The following is an 8,041-nucleotide window of genomic DNA, read 5'->3' on the forward strand; positions in this document are numbered from 1 at the left end:
GAAAAGTCAAGATTTTTTGTCAAGTTGTTGTCTCAGGTCTTGAGATGATAAATGCCAAGTTTGAAGTCAATCAGATGAAAACTCTTTGCAAAGGGGGGAAAAGTATGACCACAGTGAATGTGCCAAAATTGGACATTCAAAAATTCATAGCGCACTTCCTGTACATTTTAGCACATGGTCCCAAGAGACTTTTTTTGTGTGCCTCGGGGTGCTACACGTGCCTGCCAATTTTTGAAGGTCTAGGTAAAATGTAATGGGATTGGTTTTTATTTTTCTTCGCTAGGGCGCGCTATAGAGTCACTTTGTTATGACAACTCCATGATATCAAATTTTTCGCCGGGCCCGAAGAGTGCAAAATTTGGTGAGTTTTCGTAAATATTTAGATCCTCAAAAATACGATCGTTTGCGGAGAAGAATGAATAAATAAATAAACAAATAAATAAAAGCAATAATAATAATAATAATAATAATAATAATAATTAATAATAATTTGAACAAAAAACAATAGGGACCTTGCAGCGATCGCTGCTCGGGCCCTAACAAAACGCAAGTTTCCTCTTGTAAACATCATTAAGCATATAATTTATACAAGTATCTGAAGTAAGTTGTAAAATATCTGAAGTCCTCTTGTTCATGTTTAACATATTTAAAACATAGTTCAATCATGCTGTTTCTACTACTGCCTCAAATGTTCTCCAATTTCAATACTTTAAATGTCTAGGATCGTATGTTGAGAAACCTTTCTAGGGAGCAGCAATATGGCGGCCTCGCGGCTTCACACACACTTGTACAGCAGGTGGCGCTATGCACCTGGATATTGCTTAAAACCCGCCAATAATTGAAATATGAAGAAGGCGCCGCTGTGGGTATGTCAAGACGCGATCGGTGACCCCTGCAAGATCGCTGACGAGCACGCGTAAAAGATCGGCCATCTTGGATCGCCATCTACGACAACAACACTAGAACAAATAACTTTCTATGAGTGCGCGATAGTGCGCGTTCGTAAAAACAAGATACATCATGAAAACTCTATAGATTATTGCTGTATAATGAAGTAACTATGTAATTTTAAACCCTAACATTTTACTTTTGACCTCATTACATTATAGTGAGTCTGCACTTTACAGTAAGTCTGCGGTGTGTGTGTGTTTTAAATGACCCCACTCCCACACTCAAACCCTATCCTATGATATTGGCCACAGCCGCCACACATTGTTCTAAAGACAATAAAAATAAACCGTGCCCACGCTTACTTCAAAGTATTTCTAATAAGACGCTATATTTGTTGTGGGGTGAACCGGTGAGAACTCTTGGGACGCGTGTCGTTGCCTCAAAAACCAAAACCCATGTTCGGTCGCGTGGTCAAAAACAATTTCATTCCAATAAAGTCCAATCATTTTCCATTAATGTCCAACGGACAGCACGATCCTTGTCGCATACCGACAACGGGTAGAAAAAAACCCAAAACTGTTTGCCTCCTATGCTAACACACACCTCACACCTGACGCTAATTACCATGAGCTTCATTTAATCCTTTGGGCACATGCGCCACCATGCGGTCAAACTCAGAAATCTCATGAAGAGAAGCAAAAACAGCAAAACCTGTAATATGGCTCCAACATGGTATGTGTCAAAATCTACCTTTCGTACAAGACATGATTGGGTAAAAACCTGCGTTTAGTTAAATTTCGATTAAAATTTAAAAAAAAGTACACGTCCTGGATCCTTCGCAAAGTCTGTTTTATTTTGCCTGTGTGAACGTGTTTGGACCGCTGTATTTGCCGTAGTTGGCGATCCAAGATGGCCGATCTTCTGCGCATGCGCGTCACCGATCGCGCAAGGGTAATCGATAGCGTCTTGACAGGGTAAACTAAACTCCTGGTTTCTTTTTCTTGGACTCGAGTAGACGAGGGGGATGTCAGCGGGGGGACTGCACTGCTAACTAAACTACACGCTTCTTCTTCATTCTACAAATTGAGGTAAACGTCCCTGTCATGAGTCACAGTCTGTGGAAATGTATGTGTATCGTGCAGTAACTTGTGCAGTCTGTTCTGTACTTTGGTAGGCTACTTGCGCGTGTCAAAAGACATACATATACTTACCTTTAGTGCAGTGATTCTCAGTTATTTTCGGTTACATCCACCAAGCCCAGAAAGAAGAAAATCCTCATTCCTTATCTGCTGGGACTACCGTATTAGTTATTATTATTACCGATAGTTTAGTTTGATTTGTCTAAAAATGTCATAAGTACACTTCTTAGTCAGTGGCTATTTTACCTCCTTAAAAAAAATTATAGGCTATCCCCTACTAGTGGAAAGTAACTATTGTTGTACCGATACTGGTATCGGCAGGGGTGCAGTTACTGCATTAAAACAGTGGTATCGGTGAGTGCTCACAAGTAACATGCAGATACCATTGCAACAACACTAAAAGTAACACTTATTTTTTTTTTTTGGCTTTTGTAATAAGATATGGTAAGATAGTGTATCAAATGAAAACTACCTTGTTCTGTTGCACTTTGTTTAGGATAGATTAGCAAGAGAACTAGCTTGTTCTGTTGCACTTTATGGTGGAATATTAAGACAACTAGCTAGTTCTGATATCAATGATTTTGGAATCAGTAAATCTGATTGGTTTTAAAATAAATTCCATTGATACAATATTCTATTGCTACTTGGACTTGCCTTTAATTAGTTATAGGATTATTTACTGTACATAAAAGAAATTGTTACTGTATTACTATTGGACTATCGTATCGAAATTACCGTTATTGTATCGTCTCCCAAAAGTGATATATTAGTTTGTATCGTATCGAAAGGGCTTATATTGATACATATCGGCTAAAAACGTATCGTTACACCCCTATAATTAATATTAGGGATGCACGACAATGCTATTTCCAACCGATACGATAAACCAATAATTTAGAAAGTGTCGATGTCGATAACCGATAAGCAAGACGAAAATTGTTTGAAAAATTAACTTGAATACAAATATACTTTGGAGTTCTACTATAAGTCTAAAATGTACAAATACATTGAAGCATTATGTAAAGCACCATGAAGCTGAAATGTATTGATATCTCTGCTTCAAAGACAACCAGTAACTAATTTTGCCAAAACAAAACAATAATGTTTTAAAAATGCAACAAAAAACTGTGTGGGTAACATTTTGGGGAGACAGAGTAAAGACATCCCACCCTGGCGACTGCCATGTCGCCATGATGCATCTTCTGCGAACACGAGGTTGTGCACATTACGACGTCACAAATATGCAACACTACCATAGGAGAGGGGAGGGGTTGAGGAGTTGGGCAGAACTTGAGCCACCAACACAACAGCTGGACCAACACGGCATGTGAATTATTATCGGCAGATTTCTTTATTATCTGGTTTATCTGTTTGACGTAAAATTGATTTTCTATTTTCTTTTTTTTTCGTAGATTTTTTTTTTTCTTTTTTAAGTCCACAGACGAGCTGCCTTTTTCCCGCTTGAGGCTGCAATTGTGTTGCATAGCCGACTCTCAAGTTGAGTCGACAACTTTTTGCCTCCTGTAAGACGCCTCCAGCTGCCAGCCACCAAGTCTCAAGTCCAGGTCAGCTTGTAAATTGCTTAGTGCTCGAGTTGTTACTGAGGGATTGTCACTAACGACTCTTTTTTTTTTTTTTTTTTTTTTTTACAATCGACTCAACTTCTCATATTTTTAACGAGTAATCGACTTTTTATTATTATTATTATTATTATTATTAGATTTGAGGCCGCAAATTTTGAACATGTGTTGAATTGAGTGGATAATCTGGATATAAAACCCATTGTTCCTTATATTTCCTGTACAATAATAGATAATAGTCTTCAATTTAGTCTAACTGCGGCGCGCCCGCACGCAGCCACGCACGCATGCAAACACATACACACAACTTCTTCATGCCCTTCCCTTCATTTCAGTGTTGTATGGTCATTAAAACACAGGCGATGGTGGTTGTTTGTTTGTTAGTTGTTTGCCGTGACCAGCAACTGATCACCGAGTGTTATTTTGTCACGCCGATGGGATTTATTTGGTTTTTTTTGCCACGCCGAGGGGATTTTTTTTTTATTTTTTTTTTTTTTACGCCGAGGGGAATAAGCTCTTCTTTCGCGACCAAGGTGACGTGGCTTTGCGATTCAGGCTGTGTTTGTGAGAGGGGGTTATTCTGTCATGGACCTGTGAGTGAAAAAATTGAGACATTTTGCCTACGTTGCCGTGAAGCGCTAAGATAACTTCCGGTGAAATGTGTTTGACTCGACAAAACGGCCATCACGACGCCGTAGCGAACTGGTCGTGCACATTTGTGTTATTTATATACGCTTGTGAATATCTATAAGCAATTGTGGTATTCACGGCAGGCCAAGAATTTTCGTTCCGAGTGTTCACGGCAAAATAACGCTCGCAGGAAATTTGCCGGTCGCAGCGAAATAAAGAACTGTTGACTAATATAAAGTGACAGTCACACAATTAAGCAGCTGCCAAGTGCAACACAAGAGAGCGAACTAAATGACAATATTACAAGTATTTCTGTAACATTATTGTCGTGTTTACCTTTGTCTATCCGTGACGCGCTGAATCCATGTTATTGCTCCGGTATCCATGAACCGTGGCGTCGATTTGGCCGTCCCATTCACTCGGCAGTCAAGCCTCTGTACAGATCCATGAGCGTTTAAAATAGGGGTGGGAAAAAAATCGATTTCGCAATATATTGTTGCACTCTCTGTTGCAATAAATTATCGATACACTGACAGTAAATATCGATGTCATGTGTCCAGTTGTGCAGTGTTGTGTTATAAATGTTTATGCACTTTAATTTGTCTCACTTTACAATGTTTATAGTTAAAAGGCTAAGAGGCAGTGAGGCACAATGCAGAACTTTGTACATTGTACAGGTTTTGGCATTAAATAAATGCATAATTAGACATTTTCCTTTTTATGGGCATTTGTTCGGCTTTTTCAGTCACATATCGTGATATATTGCTAAATTGTTTTGACAATCTATCAAAAATAGTAGATATCGTGATATTATCGATATTATGAGTCAAATATCGTCACAGTATCGAATCGTGGTTTACCCGAATCGTCCCACCCCTAGTTTAAAAGTCCTGGTGTATCTTTGCAGCTTTCACAGACTTTTTGAGGGTCGTGTGAGCATTTTAGCTGCAAGCTTGGCAGTAATAACGTGCATGGTGGCTTGGTGACTCCGACTCAAATTCGTGCTCTCTTCCTCTCCCAAATGTTTCGAAGAGTCTGTACCTCTGTCATCTTATCCATTCGCTTTTCCTCCATTTTAAAATAGTGCAACCAATGAGGACATAATCTTAACTAATAAATATTATAAATACTGTACGAGTGTATATGTACGCTTGCAGTAAAAGAACTGTATGCGCAGTTAGGCTAATGGAGGCTGTACAACACACCTCCAAATTCAAACAACCAATCAGACCAACCAAACAGGAGTCATTTAAAAAATAAATAAATAAATAAATATTACTCTGTCCACCTTCTTCTCACTGAAGTTTGCAACACACTCTGCGCGGCGGCATAAAAGGTCCGTGTGAAACATGGACGACGACGGCGCAAACCTGTTTCCGGGCGGAGCGTCGCCTTAAATTTTTCTAGTCGACCTATTTTTAAAGTCAATCTAGTCGACTTGGTCGACTTTTTTTTTCCCCAGCCCTCGTGGCAAGCACGTCATGTGGGTGCTGTTGATTCTGACTGGTTCTCAGCACCGGTCCTTGAGTACCCCTTTCCAACCTGTTTTCCATGTCTCTCTCAGCCAACAAACCTGAGGATCGTTATCAGGCTTCATGCAGGACTTGCTGATTAGCTGATTGCTTGAAACACCGAGGATCGCGGTTGGGAACCACTGCGTTAGCAAATGTGGAAATTAGTAGTGTTGTTCCGATACCGTTTTTTGGCCCCCGATACTGATTCCGATACCATACCGATATCTAAGTTGTTTTTTTTTCCCTCAACATGAAAACTCAACTCAACTGTCCTGCCATTGGTTCAAGGGTCAATAGGATATCTTAGATCGGCATGCAGTGAACATGTCACATATCAGTGAATGTCGTGCACGAGCAAGACACGAGATGCTGCATCCAAAATCCTATATTAGCGTTGGAATTAATGGTATCGGCATGTTACTTGTGAGTGCTCACCGATACCGATACCACTGTTTTAATGCAGTATCGGCACCTCTGCCGATACCAGTATCGGTATCGGAACAACACTAGAAATTAGTGCAAGTGAGACTTTTATTAAAATGCTTTTGAATTCAAGAGTATAATACAGTGACTAAGTAACAGTTAGGGGGGAAATTGTAATGTAGCAGGTTGATTAAATTGCATGTAAAAGTCCTACTGCAGAGGGGAAGAAACTGTTCTTATGGTGTGAGGTTCTGGTCCTTATGGACCGTAGCCTTCTACCTGAAGGAAGTGATTGAAAGAGACAATGTGCAGGGTGAGAGGGGTCAGCTGTGATCCGACCTGCACGCTTCACAGTCCTGGAGGTGTACAAGTCTTGAAGTGATGGGGGGTTGCAGCCAGTCACCACCTCAGCAGAGCGAACAACACGCTGCAGTCGGCGTCTGTCCTTAGCAGTGGCTCCAGCGTACCACACAGTAATATAGGAACTTAGTGAGGATGGACTCAGCTATGGCAGTATAAAATTGAAGCATCATTTTAGCTGGCACCTTCAGTTTGTGCAGCTGCCACAAGAAGAACAGCCTCTGTTGGGCCTTCTTGATGAGGGAGCTGATGTTCATCTCCCATTTTAGGTCTCGGTTGATGGTGGTACCCAGGAAGCGGACGGAGTTCATATTGGAAATGGGGGTGTCTGTCAAGGTGATGGGAAGTAATGAAGCAGGTGCTTTCCGGAAGTCAACCACCATCTCCACTGTCTTCAGGGCATTTAGCACTTGATGGTTGCTGGCACACCAGGACACCAGACGGTCCACTTCCCTCCTGTAGGCAGACTCATCACCCTCTGAGATGAGTCCAATGAGGGTGGTGTCATCTGCAAACTTAATCAGTTTGATAGACTGGTGGCCAGAAGTGCAGCAGTTGGTATAGAGGCAGAAGAGCAGAGGGGAAAGTACACAGCCCTGAGGGGAACCAGTCCTGATGATCCGGGGGTCGGAGACAATCTTCCCCATCCTCACATGCTGTCTCCTGTCTGTCAGGAAGTTGGTAATCCACTGACAGATGGGGTCAGGCAAATTCAATCGGGCAAGCTTGTCTTGGAGAAGTGTTGGACGAATAGGATTGAAAGCAGAGCTGAAGTCTACAAACAAAATCCTCACATAGGTTCCTGGGGAGTCCAGATGCTGCAGGATGAAATGAAGAGCTAGGTTAAATGCGTCTTCTGCAGATCTGTTGGCTCTGTAGGCAAACTGCAGGGGATCCATAAGGGAGTTGTTATAGACTTAAGGTAGGACAAAACCAAGCGTTCGAATTATTTTCGTGACTACAGAAGTCAATGCAACAGTTCTGTAGTCATTAAGTCCAGTAATGCTTGGCTTCTTAGGGACTGGTACTATGGTGGAAAATTTGAAGCAGGCTGGCACATGACGTGACTCCAGTGAGGTTTTAAAAATGTCAGTAAAAACTGGAGTCAGCTCGGCCGCACAGTGTCTCAGGGTGGAGGGTGACACCCCATCTGGTCCGGGGGCCTTGCGGGGGTTAAGTCTCCTAAACAGCCTATTAACATCCGTCTCCAGGATTGTAAATGGTTTATCTGTGGGGAAGGAGGAGGAGTGTTAAGTAGGTGTGAATATTCGTGGTGGTGGTGGGTGCAGAGGTGTCAGAGTCGGCTGACGGGTCATCGAAGCGACAATAGAACTCATTCAGACTGTTGGTCATCAGTGGAGTGAGGGGATTTAGGCTTGTAGTTGGTGATTTGCCTGAACCCCCATCCACACAGAGGCAGAGTCATTTGCTGAGAACGGTTTTATACAGCACAGTATATAATTTGTTCATTTATTATGGTTTTTTTTGGTAGGATTTTTGTTTA

At 41.5% G+C, this 8,041-nt stretch overlaps 1 protein-coding gene across 4 annotated transcripts in view; it reads left to right on the forward strand.

The window, feature by feature from the left end:
• Window positions 1-1,748: 1,748 nt before the first annotated feature.
• The window catches only part of LOC144020065 (NACHT, LRR and PYD domains-containing protein 14-like), a 30,115-nt gene continuing 23,822 nt past the window's right edge, over window positions 1,749-8,041 (forward strand). The window contains exons 1-2 of one of the 4 annotated variants that reach the window (XM_077523103.1): window positions 1,749-1,979; window positions 3,443-3,595. The gene's annotated coding sequence lies outside the window, so the exon portion shown is untranslated. The remainder of the gene's footprint in view (window positions 1,980-3,442; window positions 3,596-8,041) is intronic. The other 3 variants (XM_077523100.1, XM_077523102.1, XM_077523101.1) reach the window with 3 other exon arrangements.

This window comes from Festucalex cinctus, chromosome 6 (genome assembly GCF_051991245.1).
Source record: "Festucalex cinctus isolate MCC-2025b chromosome 6, RoL_Fcin_1.0, whole genome shotgun sequence".
NCBI classification, from domain to species: Eukaryota; Metazoa; Chordata; class Actinopteri; order Syngnathiformes; family Syngnathidae; genus Festucalex; species Festucalex cinctus.